Source organism: Ovis aries, chromosome 2, assembly GCF_016772045.2.
Source record: "Ovis aries strain OAR_USU_Benz2616 breed Rambouillet chromosome 2, ARS-UI_Ramb_v3.0, whole genome shotgun sequence".
In the NCBI taxonomy this organism is placed as follows: Eukaryota; Metazoa; Chordata; class Mammalia; order Artiodactyla; family Bovidae; genus Ovis; species Ovis aries.
In genome coordinates this window covers 87,149,131-87,167,285 of record NC_056055.1, presented here as the reverse complement: position 1 = coordinate 87,167,285, position 18,155 = coordinate 87,149,131, and the positions used below count along the sequence as shown (strand labels likewise).

At 38.5% G+C, this 18,155-nt stretch overlaps 1 protein-coding gene across 4 annotated transcripts in view; it reads right to left on the bottom strand.

The window, feature by feature from the left end:
- The window catches only part of ADAMTSL1 (ADAMTS like 1), a 1,118,714-nt gene that overhangs the window by 333,680 nt on the left and 766,879 nt on the right, over nucleotides 1-18,155 (bottom strand). The window lies entirely within an intron of this gene.

Sequence of the window (18,155 nt, the reverse complement as noted above, 5' to 3'; positions counted from 1 at the left end):
GTAAGGTAGCAGGATACAAGCTTAACATACAAAAATCTGTTGCATTTCTTTACACTAACAATGAAGCATCAGAAAGGGAAAGTTTTAAAAAACAAAAACAAAATCACAGCAACACTCCCCTTTAAGAGTGCATCAAAAAGAATAAAATAAACCTGACTAAAGAGATGAAAGACTTATAAGCTGAGAACTATAAAACACTGATAAAGAAAATTGCAGATGATTTAAAGAAATAAAAAAATACACAAATTCTTGGATTGGAAGATTTAATACAGTTAAAATGGCCATACTATACAAAATACTCTACAGATACAATGTGATCCCAATCAAATTACCTATGGCATTTTCACAGAATTAGAACAAATAATCCTAAAACTTATGTAACCCATTAAACACCCAGAATTGCCAAAGCAATCCTGAGGAAAAAGAACAAAACTGGAGGTGTAACTCTGTTAGACTTCAGACAATACCAAAGCTGCAATAATCAAAACAGCAAGATGGTATTGCCACAAAAACAAACATATGAATCAATGGAAGAGAACGGGAAGTCCAGCAATAAGCCTACATACCTATAATCAATTAATTCTCAACAAAGGAGGCAAGACTTTATTGAGCTGGCCAAACAATTTGTCCAAGTTTTTTCTGTGAGATATTATGGAAAAATCCAAATGAACTTTTTGGCCAACCCAATTCAGTGGAGAAAAAGCAAGCTCTTTGGCAAGTGGTGCTGGGAAAGTTGGACAGCCAAATGTAAATCAATGAATTTAGAACACTCTCTCATACCATACCAAAAATAAACTCAAAACAGATTAAAGAATTAAAAATGTGGGAGACTCGGGTTAAATCCTTGAGTCGGGAAGATCTCCTGGAGAAGGGAATGGCAACCCACTCCAGTATTCTTGTCCCGCCCCCCCCCCCCCCGCCCCGCCAAAAAAAGGGTCTCAAAGAAATATAAGACAGGGCACCATAAAACTCCTAGAAGAGAACATTCTCTGACATAGAACATACCAGTGTTTCCTTAGTTCAGTCTCTCAAATCATTAGAAAAAACAAAAGTGAAAATAAATAAATGGGACTTAATCAAATTTATAAACTTTTGCACAGCAAAGGAAACCATAAGCAAAATGAAAAGACAACCTACAGACTGGGAGAAAATACTTGTAAACAGTGTGACCAACAAGGTCACAAACAGCTCATACAACAAGTAACTCATACAAACAGCTCATATAACTCAAGAAGAAAACAACAACCCAATTAAAAAGTGGGCAGAAGATCTAAATGGATATTTCTCCAAAGACATACAAATGGCCAACAGGCACGTGAAAAGATGCTCAACATCACTAATTACTAGAGAAATGTAAATCAAAAGAACAATAAGGTATAACCTCATACCAGTCAAAATGACCATCATCAAAAAGTCTAACTACAAATAACAAATGCTGGAGAGGGTGTGGAGAAAAGGGAACCCTCCTACACTGTTGTTTGGAATGTAAATTGGTGCAACCATTATGGACAATGGCATGGAGGTTCCTTAAAAAACTAAAAATAGAGTAACCATACGATCCAGCATCCCACTTGGGCATGTATCTGGAGAAAACTCTAATTCAAGAAGATACATGCATCCCAATGTTTACAGCAGTACTATTTACAACAGTCAATACACAAACAACCTAAATGCCTCTTGACAGATGACTGGATAAAGAAGATATAGTACATATGTACAATAGAACAATTGTTGTTATTATTTAGTTACTAAGTCATGTTCAACCTTTTGTGACCCTATGGACTGTATCCTGCCAACTCCTCTGTCCATGGGATTTCCCAGGCAAGAATGCTGGACTAAGTTGTTATCTCCTTCTCCAGGGGATCTTCCTGATATAAGGATCAAGCCCCCATTTCCTGAACTGGAAGGTGGGTTCTTTACCATTGAGCCACCAGGGAAGTCCATGATGGAATTTTACTCCATGAAAAAGCATGAAATAATGTCTTTTGTAGCAATATGCCCGTATGGACCTAGAGATTATCATATTTAATGAAGTAATTCAGACAGAGAGAGACAAATATAGTATATCACTTATATGTGGAATCTAAAAACATGATACAGGTGAACTTATTTACAAAACAGAAACAAAGTCACAGACATAGAAAATAAATTTACGGGGAAAGGAGGAAGGGATAAATTAGGAGTTTGAGATTAACAGATACACACTAATTTACATAAAACAGATAAACAACAAGGTCCTACTTAGAGGACCTTGTTATACAGAGGACCCATATATATATATGAATCACTCTATATATGTATATAAATCACTCTTTCTCTCTCTCTCTATATATATATAGATATATATAGAGAGATTCATATATACATATATATATATGAATCACTCTGCTATACACCAGAAACCAACACATTATAAATGAACGATACTTCAATAAAAACTCAGCATATTTAATACCACTCAAATTTATCTTTTAACAGCTCATAGATGAAATATTATTCAAGCTATAAAAAGGAAGGAAATTCTGAAATATCATAGAACAGGGATCAACCTTGAAGACATTATGCTAAATGAAATAAACAAAACACAAAAGGACAATTATGGTATGATTCCAATTATATGAGTTAACCAATACAGTCAAATTCAATGAGACAGAAAGTAGAAAGATAGTTACCTGAGCCTGAGAGGAGGAATTACTGTTATTTCTTTCTATCATTTTTAATTGGAGGATAACTGCTTGACAATATTGTATTGGTTTCTGCCATACATCAACATGAATCAGCCATAGGTATAAATATGTCCCATCCCTCTTGAAACTCCCTCTTATTTCCCACCCTATCCTACCCCTCCAGGTTGTCACAGAGCACTGGATTTGAGCTGCCTGCACCATAGAGCAAATTCCCACTGGCTATCTAATTTTACATATGATAAGGTACATGTTTCAATGCGACTCTCTCCATTTGTCCCACCCTCTCCTTCCCCCACTGTGCCCACAAGTCTGTTCTCTGTGTCTACATCTCCATTGCTGCTCTGTGGATAGGATCATTAGCACCTTCCTTCTGCGTTCCATATATATGTGTTAAAATTTGTAATCTGTCTTTCCCTTTCTGACTTATTTCACTCTGTATAACAGGCTCTTTCATCCACCTCATTAGAGTTATTGTTCAATGGGTATGGAATTTCAGTTTGGGAAGATGAAAAGTTCTAGAACTGAGTGATGGTTACACAATAACATATATGTACTTAATGCCAGTAAGCTATATAACTAAAAATAGTTATAATGCTATATTTTATGTATGTTTTACTACCACAACCACCACCACATCAACAACAAAAAAATAGGAGGTAGGAAAGTAACAGGCACAAGTAATTAACATAAGGAGCATACAGATGAAATGGGGTAAAGAAACACATACACACAAGTAAACATATGCTATGATGTTTGTTGTTGTTATTGATGGCTTTAGCTTCAGTTCAACCTGTAGTCTCTTTCTACCTGGACATGGACCAAGCCCCATGTGTTTACACCCCCTTGTTGTATCACTGAGCAAACTTTACATGGACTAAGCATACTATATTGTCAAGTCCAGTATGGTAAAGTACAGTGTGGTATAGTTTGGAATTAGATGGGGTAATATAACAGCTTTGGAGCACAATGGATCTGAATTTGGACACAAGCTCTTACTTACTGATCTTGTCCATGTTACTTCATCTATTATGCCTTGGTTTCTTCTTCTATAAAATGGTACCAGTCAAATCACACCTCCAAAAGCTGCTGTGAGGATTCACTGTAAGAAGGTAAATCTCTCAGAGTTTACTAATAGGAGCACCTCTTACTACTATTAACTGCAACAACTCTAGAGGTTGAAGAAATGAAAAAGGAAGAAACTGGATGCTAATATGTGTTTTTAAAATTACTCTCTACTGTTCTTTCAAAATCAAAAGTGGAACTCTTCATTTTACATTAAAAATAATTATTCAAATGACATAATTTGCCCTCTCAGAAGTTGCCTACAAAGGGAAAAAATACAATTATTCAATGTAAATGTCAAAAATTCAGAGAGAATTCACCATCACAAATACATTAGTTGTGCTCTTAGTCAGCTTACTAATCTTGCTGCTTCTCAGCATCCAACCAACTTATCTCCACATGCCATACACCTCTCCATGAGGAAGATAAGTCTTGACAGACCAGCTATAGTAACAGATCATTTACAGGAACATACTCCTTTATCAATACACACAACTGAGAACTGTCTGTCTCTATTTGTTTAAATAGGAGAAATAAAGGGTCTTCTGTACTAGATTTGGGGGTACAGATGGGGCTGATTTCCCATCAGTCCAGGAAGGGTTGATGGAAGAGGTGAGATGTGAGCTGTGAGTTAAAGAATGGCAGTCATACTTTGGAACAATAAAGGCAGGCTGCCAAATCTGCTCCCTGCCCTTTCCCAAATCGGAAGCAGACTTTGAAGGTTGGCCTGGGGTTTGAATCCAGGTGGGTCCTGATTCCAGTGCGGGTACCCTGCTAGACACATTCCTTCTGGCTGCAAACCAGAAACTTCTTTCTTACAGCCCTATGAAAATCTAGCTGGAATCCATTAAGACATGATTTGAACCCTGATGAACTTTTGGCTGAAGAAGAGAGAACGCTCATTCTTGCAGCGGAAGCTCATCTTGTCCTAGTAGAAAGAGAGTTTAGTGTGAAACAAGACAGAGGTTTCCACGGCTGGTCTATTAATATTAACTCTGAGCATCTCCAGTCCATTAGACTCAACCAACAATGGGTGGAAGATGCACCTCATAGTCCAGGGAACAGAAGGAAAGAAAAGTAAAGGTGTAACTGTTCTCCTATAGGCAGTAGCAAAATCATATCTATTTCCTAATCAGGAAGATATCTCTTATGCATAAGTTCACACTTCAGTACCCTGTTACTGTTACAAATAATCCTAAAAATGGAAGAATATTAATATGACTTGCAAAACTAATGCCTTATTAATAAATTATGTCCCATTGCTATTCTCAGAGTGAATCTCTAAACAACTAAAATGCTGGACTGTTAAAAAGTTCTAAGAGTTTTCGGTCTTTTACTATATTTCACAGAAGCTACACAGACTCATTCAAATCTTCTTTTTGTAGATGGAAGCCCTGATTTATATATAAACATATAAGAAAATGTGTGTGTGTGTGTGTGTATACTCAGTCATGGCCAACTCTTTGCAACCCCATGGACTGTAGCCTGCCAGGCTCCTCTGTCCATGGAATTTTCCAGGCAAGAATATTGAAATGGGTTTCCATTTCCTACTCAAGCAGATCTTCCTGACCTAGGGATCAAACCCATGTCTCTTGTGTTTCCTGCATTGGCAGGCAGTTTCTTTACCGCTGCACCACTTGGGAAGCCCATATAAGAAAATAAAAACTGACAATATCCACAGTTAGGTAGAGCATCCCTAAGACATTCCCAGTGGCCATGGCTGTGTTAGTTGTCCCATCCCCCAGGTATACCTCATCAGTGCCACAGCAGAGACATGTAGACAAAGTCAGATAGTCATCCCCTAGAATTTAAAAACTGACTGGAGACAGGAGACAGGATATGGCTGGAGCTAAGTTAAGTTAACCTTTTGCCAGATAGATGCACATGTGTGGCTAAGGACTCAAACCTGCCCAGGTTCCTATGCTTTAAGAGCCAGTTCCTCAAGCTTGCTCTATGCTTCTGCTCACCCACTGTCATTTTTTCATTTCTATTTTTTAAACAGCTTTTTATTTTGTATTGGGATATAGCCAATTGACGAACAATGTTATGACAGATTCAGATGAATAGTGAAGGGACTCAGCCATACATATGCATGTAACTATTTCAATAAGTTTATGTTCCTGTCACTGACCTTTATCCTTTTAATAATCCTCTCCTTTTAATACAGATTGAAAAAAGTGTTTCTATTGCTTGTTACCAAAAGAATCTTAACATCAAGCATATGTATTTTGCCCGGAGGAGCATTTATTTTCCCACCCTGGAGCTAATAATTATATGTAGAAGGAAACTTAGAGATGTATATATTTTCAGTGTTTTTAAAGGGAAAAGTGAAAAACCAAAGAAGTTATTTTAAGGTTTTGAGAAATCCAGAATAAAAAAACAAGTGATGGAGAATAATAACAAAGGAAAGCAACAGAAAATCTGCAGTATTCGTATTCTGGATTTGAAGAGCAGTAGGCTTTAAAGATAGTACAAGACTGGAAAGAAAGGAAAGGAAGATAATATATCATTCTGAGAATAAGTAATTTCACTTTTTTCCTTTAAAAGAAACCATCTATATGGATTATGATATTGTATTTTCATATCTTAAAATTTTAAAAAATTTGAGTAGCTGCTCCTCTTTTAAAAAAATTATTTATTTTTTATTGAAGGATAATTGCTTTACTGAATTTTGTTGTTTTCTGCCAAACCTCAACATGAATCAGCCATAGGTATACATATATCCATATATTGTCACCCTGCTTATTTAACTTCCATGCAGAGTACATCATGAGAAATGCTGAGCTGGAAGAAGCATAAGCTGGAATCAAGATTGCTGGGAGAAAGATCAATAGCCTCGGATATGCAGATGACACCACCCTTATGGCAGAAAGGGAAGAGGAACTAAAAAGCCTCTTGATGAAAGTGAAAGAGAAGACTGAAAAAGTTGGCTTAAAGCTCAACATTCAGAAAACGAAGATCATGGCATTTGGTCGCATCTCTTCATGGGAAATAGATGGGAAACAGTGGAAACAGAGTCAGACTTTATTTTGGGGGGCTCCAAAATCACTGCAGATGGTGACCGCAGCCATGAAATTAAAAGACGCTTACTCCTTGGAAGGAAAGTTATGACCAACCTAGATAGCATATTCAAAAGCAGAGACATTACTTTGCCAACAAGGGTCCGTCTAGTCAAGGCTATGGTTTTTCCAGTGGTCATGCATGGATGTGAGAGTTGGACTGTGAAGAAAGCTGAGCACAGAAGAATTGATGCTTTTGAACTGTGGTGTTGGAGAAGACTCTTGAGAGTCCCTTGGACTGCAAGGAGATCCAACCAGTCCATTCTGAAGGAGATCAGCCCTGGGTGTTCTTTGGAAGGAATGATGCTGAAGCTGAAACTCTCGTACTTTGGCCACCTCATGAGAAGAGTTGACTCATTGGAAAAGACTTCGATGCTGGGAGGGATTGGGGGCAGGAGGAAAAGGGGACGACAGAGGATGAGATGGCTGGGTGGCATCACTGACTCGATGAATGTGAGTTTGAGTGAACTCCGGGAGATGGTGATGGACAGGGAGGCCTGGCGTGCTGCGATTCATGGGGATGCAAAGAGTCGGACACGACTGAATGAATGACTGAACTGAACTGAACTGAACTGATACATATATCCTCTCCCTTTTGAAACTTCCTCCCATCTCCCTCCCCATCCCACCACTCTACGTTGTTACAGAACCCCTGTTTGAGTTTCCTGAGCCATACAGCAAATTCCGGTTGGCTATCTATTTTACATATGGTAATGTAAGTTTCCATGTTACTCTTTCCATACATCTCACCTGCTCCTCTCCTCTCCCCATGTCCGTAAGTCTATTCTCTATGTCTGTTTCTCCATTGCTGCCCTGCAAAAAAATTCTTCAGTACCATTTTTCTAGATTCTGTATATATGCATTAGAATATGATATTTATCTTTCTCTTTCTGACCCCCTTCACTCTGTATAATAGGTCTAGGTCACCCACCTCATTAGAACTGACTCAAATGCATTCCTTTCTATGGCTGAGTAATATTTCACTGTGTGTATGTACCACAACTTCTTTACCCATTCATCTGTCGATGGACATCTAGGTTGCTTCCATGTTCTAGCTATTGTAAATAGTGCTGCAATGAACAGTGGGATACATGTGTCTTTTTCCATTTTGGTTTCCTCAGGGTATATGCCTAGGAGTGGGATTGCTGGGTCATATGGTAGTTTTATTCCTAGTTTTTTAGGGAATCTCCATATCATTTTCCATAGTGGCTGTACCAATTTATATTCCCACCAACAGTGCAAGAGCATCCCTTTTCTCCACATGCTTTCCAGCATTTACTGTTTGTAGACTTTTTGATGATGGCCATTCTGACCAGTGTGATGTGATATCTCACTATAGTTTTGATTTACATTTCTCTAATAATTAGAGAAGGAAATGGCAACCCACTGCAGTATTGTTGCCTGGAGAATCCCATGGACAGAGGAGCCTGGCAGGCTACTGTCCATGGGGTCCCAAGAGGCAGACACGACTTAAGCGACTTTCACTTCTCTAATAATGAGCGATGTTGAGCATCTTTTCATATGTTTGTTAGCCATCTATATGGTTTCTTTAGAAAAATGTCTAAAGAAGAATTGATGCTTTTAAACTGTGGTGTTGGAGAACACGCTTGAGAGTCCCTTGGACTGCAAGGAGATCCAACCACTCCATTCTAAAGGAGATCAGCCCTGGGTGTTCTTTGGAAGGAATGATGCTAAAGCTGAAACTCCAGTACTTTGGCCACCCATTGAATCTATTTGTTCCCGACTTTTAGATTGGGTTGTTTGTTTTTCTGGTATTGAATTGTATGAGTTGCTTGTATATTTTGGAAATTAATCCTTTGTCAGTTGTTTCATTTGCTATTATTTTCTCCCACTCTGAAGGTTGTCTTTTCACCTTGCTTGTATATCCTTTGCTGTGCAAAAGCTTTTAAGTTTAATCAGGTCCCACTTGTTTACTTTTGTTTTTATTTCCATTACTTTAGGAGGTGGGTCACAGAGGATATTGCTTTGATTTATGACATTGGTGTTCTGCCTATGTTTTCCTCTAAGAGTTTTATAGTTTCTGGTCTTACATTCAGGTCTTTAATCCATTTTGAGCTTATCTTTGTGTATGGTGTTAGGAAGTGTTCTAATTTCATTCTTTTACATGTAGCTGTCCAGTTTTCCCAGCACCATTGTTTTGAAGAGGCTGTCTTTGCCTCATTGTATATTCCTGCATCCTTTGTCAAAAATAAGGTACCCATAAATGCATGAGTTTCTATCTTGTTCCATTGGACTATATTTCTGTTTTGGGGCCAGCACCGTACTGTTTTCATGAGTGTAGCTTTGTATTATAGTTTTAAGTCAGGAAAGATTGAGTCCCCCAGCTCCATTCTTCTTTCTCAAGACTGCTTTGGCTATTCAGGGTCTTTCACGTTTCCATATGAAATGCGAAATTTTTTGTTCTAGTTCTGTGAAAAATATCATTGGTAATTTGATAGGGATCACATTGAATCTATGGATTGCATTGGGTGGTATAGTCATTTTCACAATACTGATTCTTCCTATCCAGGAACATGAAATATCTCTCCATCTGTTTATGTTGTGTTTGATTTCTTTCATTAGTGTCTTATAATTTTTTGCATACAGTCCTTTTGTCTCCGTAGTTAAGTTTATTCCTAGATATTTAATTGTTTGTTGCAGTGGTGAATGGGATAGATTTTTCTGGTTCTTCATTGTTAGTATATAGAAATGCAAGTGATTTCTGTGTATTGATTTTGCATCCTGCAACTTTACTAAATTCACTGATTAGCTCTAGTAATTTTCTGATACTATCTTCAGAGTTTTTTATGTACTGTATGATATCATCTGCAGACAGTGAGGGCTTTATTCTTCTTTTCCAATCTGGATTCCTTTTATTTCTTTTTCTTCCCTGATTGCTGTAGCTAGAACTTCCAGAACTATGTTGAATAATAGTGGTGGAAGTGGACACCATTGTCTTGTTCCTGATCTTAGGGGGAATGCTTTCAGTTTTTCACCATTGATAATAAGGTTTCCTGTAGACTTATCATATATGGGCTTTACTATGCTGAGGTAGGTTCCTTCTATGCCCATTTTTGTAAGAGTTTTAATCATAAATGGATGTTGAATTTTGTCAAAGGCTTTTTCTGCATCTATTGAGATTATCATATGGTTTTTATCTTTTAATTTGTTAATATGGTATATCACATTGATTGATTTGTGTATATTGAAGAATCCTTGCATCCCTGGAATAAACCCCACTTGATCACGGTGTAGGAGTTTTTGATGTATCGCTGAATTCTGTTTGCTAAAATTTTGTTGAGGATTTTTGCATCTGTGTTCATCAGTGATATTGGCCTGTAGTCTTCTCTTCTGTTGTTGTCTTTGTCTGGTTTTGGTATCAGTGTGATGCTGGCCTTGTATAATTAATTTGGAAGTGTTCCTTCCTCTGCTATTTTCTGAAAGAGTTTTAAAGGGATAGGCATTAGCTCTTCTCTAAATGTTTGATAGAATTCTCCTTTGAAGCCAGCTGGTCCTGGGCTTTTGTTTTTCGGAAGGTTTTGATCACAGATGCAATTTCAATGCTTGTAACTGGGTTGTTCATAATTTCTATTTCTTCCTGGGTCAGACTTGGAAGACTGAACTTTTCTAAGATTTTATCCATTTTTCCAGGTTATCCATTTTATTGCCATATACTTGTTCATAATAGTCTCTTATAATCCTTTGTATTTCTGTACTGTCTATTGTAACCTCTCCTTTTTCATTTCTAATTTTGCTGATCTGATTCTTCTCTCTTTTGTTCTTGATGAATCTGGCTAAAAGTTTGTCAATTTTGTTTATCTTAAAGAACCAGCTTTTAGTTTTATTAATCTTTATAATTGTTTCTTTCATTTCTTTTTCATTTATTTTTGCTCTGATTTTTATGACTTCTTTCCTTCTACTAATTTTGGGCTTTTTTGGTTCTTCTTTTTCCAGTTGTTTTAGATATAAAGTTAGGTTGTCTAGTTGATGGTTTTCTTATTTCTTGAGGTAGGATTGTATTACTATAAACTTACCTCTTAGAACTGCTTTTGCTGCATCCCATAGGTTCTGAGTTGTCATATTCTCATTGCCATTTGTTTCCAGAAATTTTTAATTTCCCATTTGATTTCTTCAGTAACCTGTTGGTTATTTAGAAATGTGTTACCTAATCTCCATGTGTTTGTGTTTCTTACAGTTTTTTTCTATTGTAATTGATATCTCATCTTATAGCATTGTGGTTGGAGAAGATGCTTGATAAAATTTAAACTTTCTTAAATTTACTGAGGTTTGCTCGGTGACCCAAGATGCGGTCTATCTTGGAGAATGTTCCATGTGTACTCGAGAAGAAGGTGTATTCTGCATTTGGATGGAATGTCCTGAATATACCAATGAGATCCATCTCATCTAATGTATCATTTAAGACTTGTGTTTCCTTATTAATTTTTTTGTTTTAATGATTTGTCCACTGGTGTGAGTGGGGTGTTAAAGTCTCCTACTCTTATTGTGTTATTGTCAATTTCTCCTTTTATATCCAATAGTGTTTGTCTTACATATTGAGGTTCTCCTATGTTGAGTGCATAGATATTTAGAATCGTTATATCTTCCTCTTGGATTGATCCCTTGATCATTATGTAGTGTTTATTTTAAGGTCTATTTTGTCTGATATGAGGATTGATACTCCAGCTTTCTTTTGCTTCCCATTTGCATGGAATATATTTTTTCCATCCTCTCACTTTCAGTCTATATGTGTCTTGAGGTCTGAAGTGGGTTTCTTGTAGACAGCATATATATGGGTCTTGTTTTTTTATCCATTCAGCCAGTCTGTGGCTTTTGGTTGGAACATTTAATCCATTTACATTTAAAGTAGTTCTTGTATATATGTTCCTATTGTCATTTTCTTAATTGTTTAGCATTGATTTTGTAGATCTTTTTTCTTCTCTTGCATTTTTAGACTATATAAGTTGCTTTAATATTTGTTGTAAAGCTGGTTTGGTGGTACTGAATTCTCTTAACTTTTGCTTGTCTGAAAAGCTTTTATTTCTCCATCAATTTTGAATGAGATCCTTCATGGGTACAGTAATATTGGTTGTAGATTTTTCCCTTGCAGTACTTTAAATATGTCCTGCTATTCCATTCTGGCCTGCAGAGTTTCTGGAGAAAGAGCAGATGTTAAGCATATGGGGTTTCCCTTGTATGTTATCAGTTGCTTTTCCCCTGCTGCTTTTAATATTCTTTCTTTGTGTTTAGTCTTTGTTAGTTTGATTAGTATGTGTCTTGGCATGTTTCTCCTTGGGTTTATCCTGTATGGGACTCTTTGTGCCTCTTGGACTTGATTGACTTTTTCCTTTTCCATGTTGGGGAACTTTTCAATTATAATCTCTTCAAAAGTTTTCTCATATACTTTCTTTTTCTCTTTTTCTTCTGGGATCCCTATAATTCTAATGTTGGTGCATTTGATATTGTTCCAGAGGTGTCTGAGACTATCCTCAGTTCTTTTCATCCTGTTTACTTTATTCTGCTCTTCAGAACTTATTTCTACCATTTTATCTTCCAGCTCACTGATTCGTTCTTCTGTTTCAGATATTCTGCTATTGATTCCTTCTAGAGTAATTTTAGTTCTAGTAATTGTGTTGTTTGTCTCTGTATGTTTATTTAATTCTTCTAATCTCTGTTAATTGGTTCTTGTATTTTCTCTATTTTGTTTTCAAGGTTTTTGATCATCTTTACTATCATTATTCTGAATTCTTTTCAGGTGGTTTGCCTATTTCTTCTTCATTTATTTGGACTTCTGTGTTTCTAGTTTGTTCCTTCATTTGTACAATATTTCTCTGCCCTTTCATTATTTTTTTAAAAACTTATTGTGTTTCAGGTCTCTTTTTCCCAGGTGTCAAGGTTGAATTTTTTCTTCCTTTTGAATTCTGCCCTCCTAAAATTGGTCCAGTGGTTTGCGTAAGTTTTGTATATGGTGAGATTTGTGCTGAGTTTTTGTTTGTTTGTTTTTCCTCTGATGGGCAAGGCTGAGTGAGTTGATAATCCTGTGTGCTGATGATTGGGTTTGTATTTTTGTTTTGTTTGTTGTTTAGATGGGACGTCCTGCACAGGGTGCTACTCTTGGTTGGGTGATGCTGGGTCTTGTATTTAAGTGATTTCCTTTGTGTGTTCTGACTATATGATACTCCCTAGGGTTAGTTCTCTGGTAGTTTAGGGTCTTGGAGTCAGTTTGCCCACACAAAAGGCTCAGGGCTTGATCTCTGTTCACGAATGAAGATTCTACAAGTGGTTTGTTTATGGCATTAAGTGAGATTAAAACAAACATCCAAAAAAGAGAAACCAAAGATGAACCCCAGACAAATAGCAGTCATGAAATCAGGCAAATAATGATTAAATTAATGGAATATACACATATACATATACACCCATAAGCAAAGTCAAAATAGTCCAACAAAAATAAAGTACAGCAGACTGTACTGGCAAAAAAAAAAGGAAATAAAAAAATTATATTTATCAGTTAAGAACAAAACTAACTAGAGCACAAACTGGAAAACAAAAGTAAAGCAAGGTGCCAAGTGGGGAACAAAGCAATGAAAACAAAACTAACAAATATGTTGAGAGGAAAGAAAAGCAAGAATAGATATAAAAAAAGTTAAATAGAGGTAGATAAAGAAGCTTTATCTACATTAAAGATTAACTACAAAGGGAAAAGAAGAGTAGGAAAAGCAAACAAAGGAATCAATGTTGAAAAATAATAATAGGTTTAAAAAATTAAAAATTATAAAAAAAGAGAAAAGAAAAAAACAAAAAAAGGAAAACTCCACAGAACTGCAGAAGCCCAACATAGAGGCAAAGGTTTTAACAACAATAGAAAATGTGACTGAGCATAAAAAACCCAAAAAGCTCAAAAGCTTAATTAGATTTCACAGTGCCAATAAAATCAACCACAACAGAAGGGGGGGGGGAGAAAAAAAATCCAAAAGAATCTACAGAACAAGTCAAAACTTAAAAATAATAAATGTTTCACTTGAGTCACTGCTGTCAGAATCCTTTCCCTTGCTGGGAGTCATGGTCCACCTCATCTTCCTAGGATGCCCAACTCTGTGCTGATCTCTGGACCTAGGGTGGGGGCAGCTCAAATTCTAATCTGGTCCTACTCCTGTGTGTTCTTGCCTCCAATGGCCACAGCTATGAGAACTAGTGCATTTTCTTTTGTGTTTTCCAAAAGAAATTGGAAAAAAGACATTGGCGCTCTCAATGTCTTTATATATATATTCCATAGACACAGAGTCTGCCTAGTTGATTGTGTGGATTTAATCCACAGTTTGTACAGCTGGTGGGAAGGTTTTGGGTCTTATTCCTGAGCCACACCGCCCCTGGGTTTCAATTGTGGTTTTATTTCCACCTCTGCATGTGGATCATCCACTAAGGTTTGCTCCTGAGGCTGCCCTGGAGGACTTGGGTTTGTGAAGGCAGTGCAACACTTGGGTCACAGGGTTTCTGGCAGCACCAGGTACTCAGGGGAGTTGGTGGCTAGGGAAGCAGGAAATAAAGTGCTCAAGAAGGGTATGGCAACCAATATTGGCCAATACGCTCCAGTATTCTTGCCTGGAGAACCCCCCTGAGAGAGAAGCCTGGCAGGCCATAGTCTACAGGGTTGCAAAGAGTTGGACATGACCAAAGCAACCCTGTGCACACAGACATACGACTTTTTTTTGTCTGTGGCAGCTCTGCCCTAGTGAGAGCTGAGTGTGAACGGTGCAGCTACTAGGCTTGAGGGGGCCCTGGTGGCACCAAGTATGCAGGGACATGGACTGCCTCTGCTGCAGAAGTTATGGCCCTATCAGAGTCTTTTTTTGAGCCTCTTGTAGCTGGCAATCAGAAGGCCTCTTTGGTCAGTCTTTCTCCATAGCTGCACTCATTCAGGCCCTTAGAGGGATCCCTTGCCTGGGGTCCTTCTGTTGTTTGGTGCATCAGGCACATACAGGGGGCCCCCTGGATGGGGTCTTACCCTGTAGTTCTGCATTTCAATCACTTAAAGGAGCACCCTGGGTGGGGCCCTACACTGTAGTTCAGTGCATCAGGTGTTTGATGGGCCAGCCTCTCTGTTGTTCAGCTGTCAATGCTGGCAGTAGGGGGAGACAGGCTATGGTGACAGATCCACCCCCTACATGTGACCAGTATCTTCTTGCTTCCATGGGTGCCTGGCTTTCCTCCACAGGCATTTCCCACCACAACCTCCTCCCTCACATCCCCTCGATCTGTCTCTAGAGTCAATAGCAGCCCTTGCCCTGGGATTGCTCCACAATCCCTAAACTACAGCTCCCAGCTGATGTGCCTTCCAGGTGTCCTGGGTCCCTGTCTGGGGTATGTATGGCTGTGGCAAGGACTGTCTGATTCTCATTCCATTTAGGCTGCCACAGATCATCTGTTTCACTCCCCGCCTTAAATGTTTCTTCTCTGATTCAGACAATTGCCCCGATGTAGGGATTGAACCTCTGCTTCAGTTCCCCCACCCACTGATGGCAGGTCCTGTCCCACTAACACTCCTGATTTTGCCCCTAGTTCCTTTGTCCTACCTAGTTTTGTGTGGTTCTATATATTCTTTTCTGCTGGTCAGGTACTCCTCTCTGCTCTCAGCTGGTGTTCTGCATGCACTTGTGTCAGAAGGCATATTCTTGATGCATCTGTGCAGAGAGGTGCACTCTACGTCCACCTACTCCTCTGCTGCTCCTTGTTGTTGTTCAGTTGCTAAGTTATGTCCAACTCTTAGTAATCCGATGGACTGCAACACACCAAGCTTCCCTGTCCTTCACTAACTCCTGGAGTTTGCTCAAACTTACGTTCATTGAGTCAGTGATGCCATCCAACCACCTTATCCTCTGTCACCCCCTTCTCCTCCTGCCTTCAATCTTTCCCAGGGTCTTTTCCAGTGAATTGGCTGTTCGCATCAGGTGGCCGACGTATTAGAGCTTCAGCATCAGTCCTTCCAATGAATATTCAGGTTTGATTTCCTTTAGGATTGATTGGTCTGATCTTCTTGAAGTCCAAGGGACTCTCAAGAGTCTTATCCAGCACAACAGTGCAAAAATACCAATTCTTTGGCACTCAGCCTTTTTTATGGTCCAACTCTCACATCCATACGTGACTGCTGGAAAAACCATAGCTTTGACTAGATGGACCTTTATCAGAAAAGTAATGTCTCTGCTTTTTAATACTGTCTAGTTGGTCCTTACTTGATATTTAAATGTTTTTTTAAAAAAGCCTTTCATGTGGCTTCAAATTGACTTAGAGTACATTATCACAATAGTTCCTTTTACCCAGGAGAATAGCTCTATGCGTTAGTATCTAGAGCTGTTCCTTAACTGGAGGGTAAGATCTAAGCAGAAGAAATCTCACTGTTTTCCTTTTTCTTCCTGATAGAAACTGGAAACCCAGTGGCCAATAGGATACCTAATCCTTGGCATCCAGTTGGGGTTCTTACATACCTGAAATTCAGCAAGGGAATTGGGCTGGCAGGAGTGATTCTGAGAGGGTTTATGATACCATGAAAAGCATAGATTTTAGGGTCCAACAGACCTAAGTTAAAATCTCAAGTAAGCAACTCACAAGCTGTATGACCCTGGACCAGCAAATTAAATATCTGGGCTATAGAACGGGTTCCTGTGAAGTTTAATGGTATGTCAAGTGCTTGTCATAGTGTCTGGCATGCTGCTGCTACTAAGTTGCTTTAGTTGTGTCTGACTCTTTGGACCATATGGACTGTAGCTGCCAGGCTCCTCTGTCCATGGGATTCTCCAGGCAAGAATACTGGAATGGGTTGCTGTGCCCTCCTCCAGGGGATCTTCCCAAAGCAGGAATCGAACCCAAGTCTCTTACATCTCCTGCATTGGCAGGTGAATTCTTCAGTACTAGCACTACCTGGAAAACCAAGTATCTGACATGATTAGTATTCAATATATAAGGTAGATTATTTAATTATTCCTAGTTGTGATGATGATTTTTGACTCTTATTCCTTTCTTTGAGACATATCTAGCCTACATATCCTTTGGGGAAGGGTCAGGAATGCAAACAGCTACAGAGTTCAGGCTATGTAGATAACAAAGGACACTTGAAGGTGTTGGCACCATCTTGGGGTCTCAGCAACTAGTCAGCTCTGTCTAATGGTCGCCATGTTGGGGTGCAGACCAAATGTAGCACATCTGATTTTTCTTAAAGGTTATGTTGTGAATTGGGATTTTTACTGGAAACAATATATTTAAATCCTGGCAACTAATTCAAATTTCCACAAAACCATACTATGCATACCAAACAAAAGTTGCCAGTGGGATATATTTGGTTACTAGTTTCCAACCTCTGCTTTAGAGCCATGAAAACCATCTGGGGAGAAAATGAAAAAACTGTATGCCAAACTATAAAGAGAAACTTTGGACAATACTTGGAAATAGGCTGGTCCAACAAAGCCTTGATGAAACCATTTTACATATACATACTGCCTAAGGGAGCATGTCTCAAAATGTAAAATATTTTTCCAGTTTTTTTTTAAAAAGCACCTGCATGAGGATACTTAGCTCCTCTAGCCAGATGGGATCTTACCCACTTCTAAACCTTCATCCCCTCAGCACTTGCCATATATGCCTGCCCCAGGGCCCACCTTGGAGATGGAAAAGTTAAGTGCCAGGAGAGCTGCACCCACTTCACCACTGAGTATGTCTTTGCCTTAATTAACCAAATTATATCTTTTACCCAAGCAAAAGGTATTCTTGCTATTCCTAGTCAAAAGAAGAAAAAGAAAAACCTTTTATCTCTGGCTCAGCTCTCATAACATCAGGAGTGGAAATGGCTGCACAGATACTGTGTTGCTCAATAAAAGACTGTTGCCTGGATGGATGAATCAAGAAATTAACCATCCTCCTATCAATCAACAGTGATACTGAGGTTTTGGCCATAAAAGCTGAGAATCATCCAATGGGAGGAATTTCTTCCTCACCAGGGGAATCCCAGAGGACAGAGAAAGGACAGCGGTCAAGAAAAGTTCAGAACTTGAGAAAACAAAACACTGGTTATGTTCTTTCATTTTAATGTGACTCTGGCTACTTCTTCCCAAGCTTCCCTCCCCCTACATCTTCCCCTGAAGTGTCTGTTTTTTAAAATTATCCACAATTCTGATGGCAAAGAAACTAAACAAGTACAGAAGGGCAATTGTAAACCTAAATGCTCACAGGACTAATGAGCCACCAGCTCTTGGCCACTGTGGTTGGTACAGCTTGCAGGTGCTGTGGGGTTTTACTTGGCATTTCTGTAGGAATGAAAGTGGTGTGCATTAAGTTTTCTAGAATGTTTACTGTTGGCAAA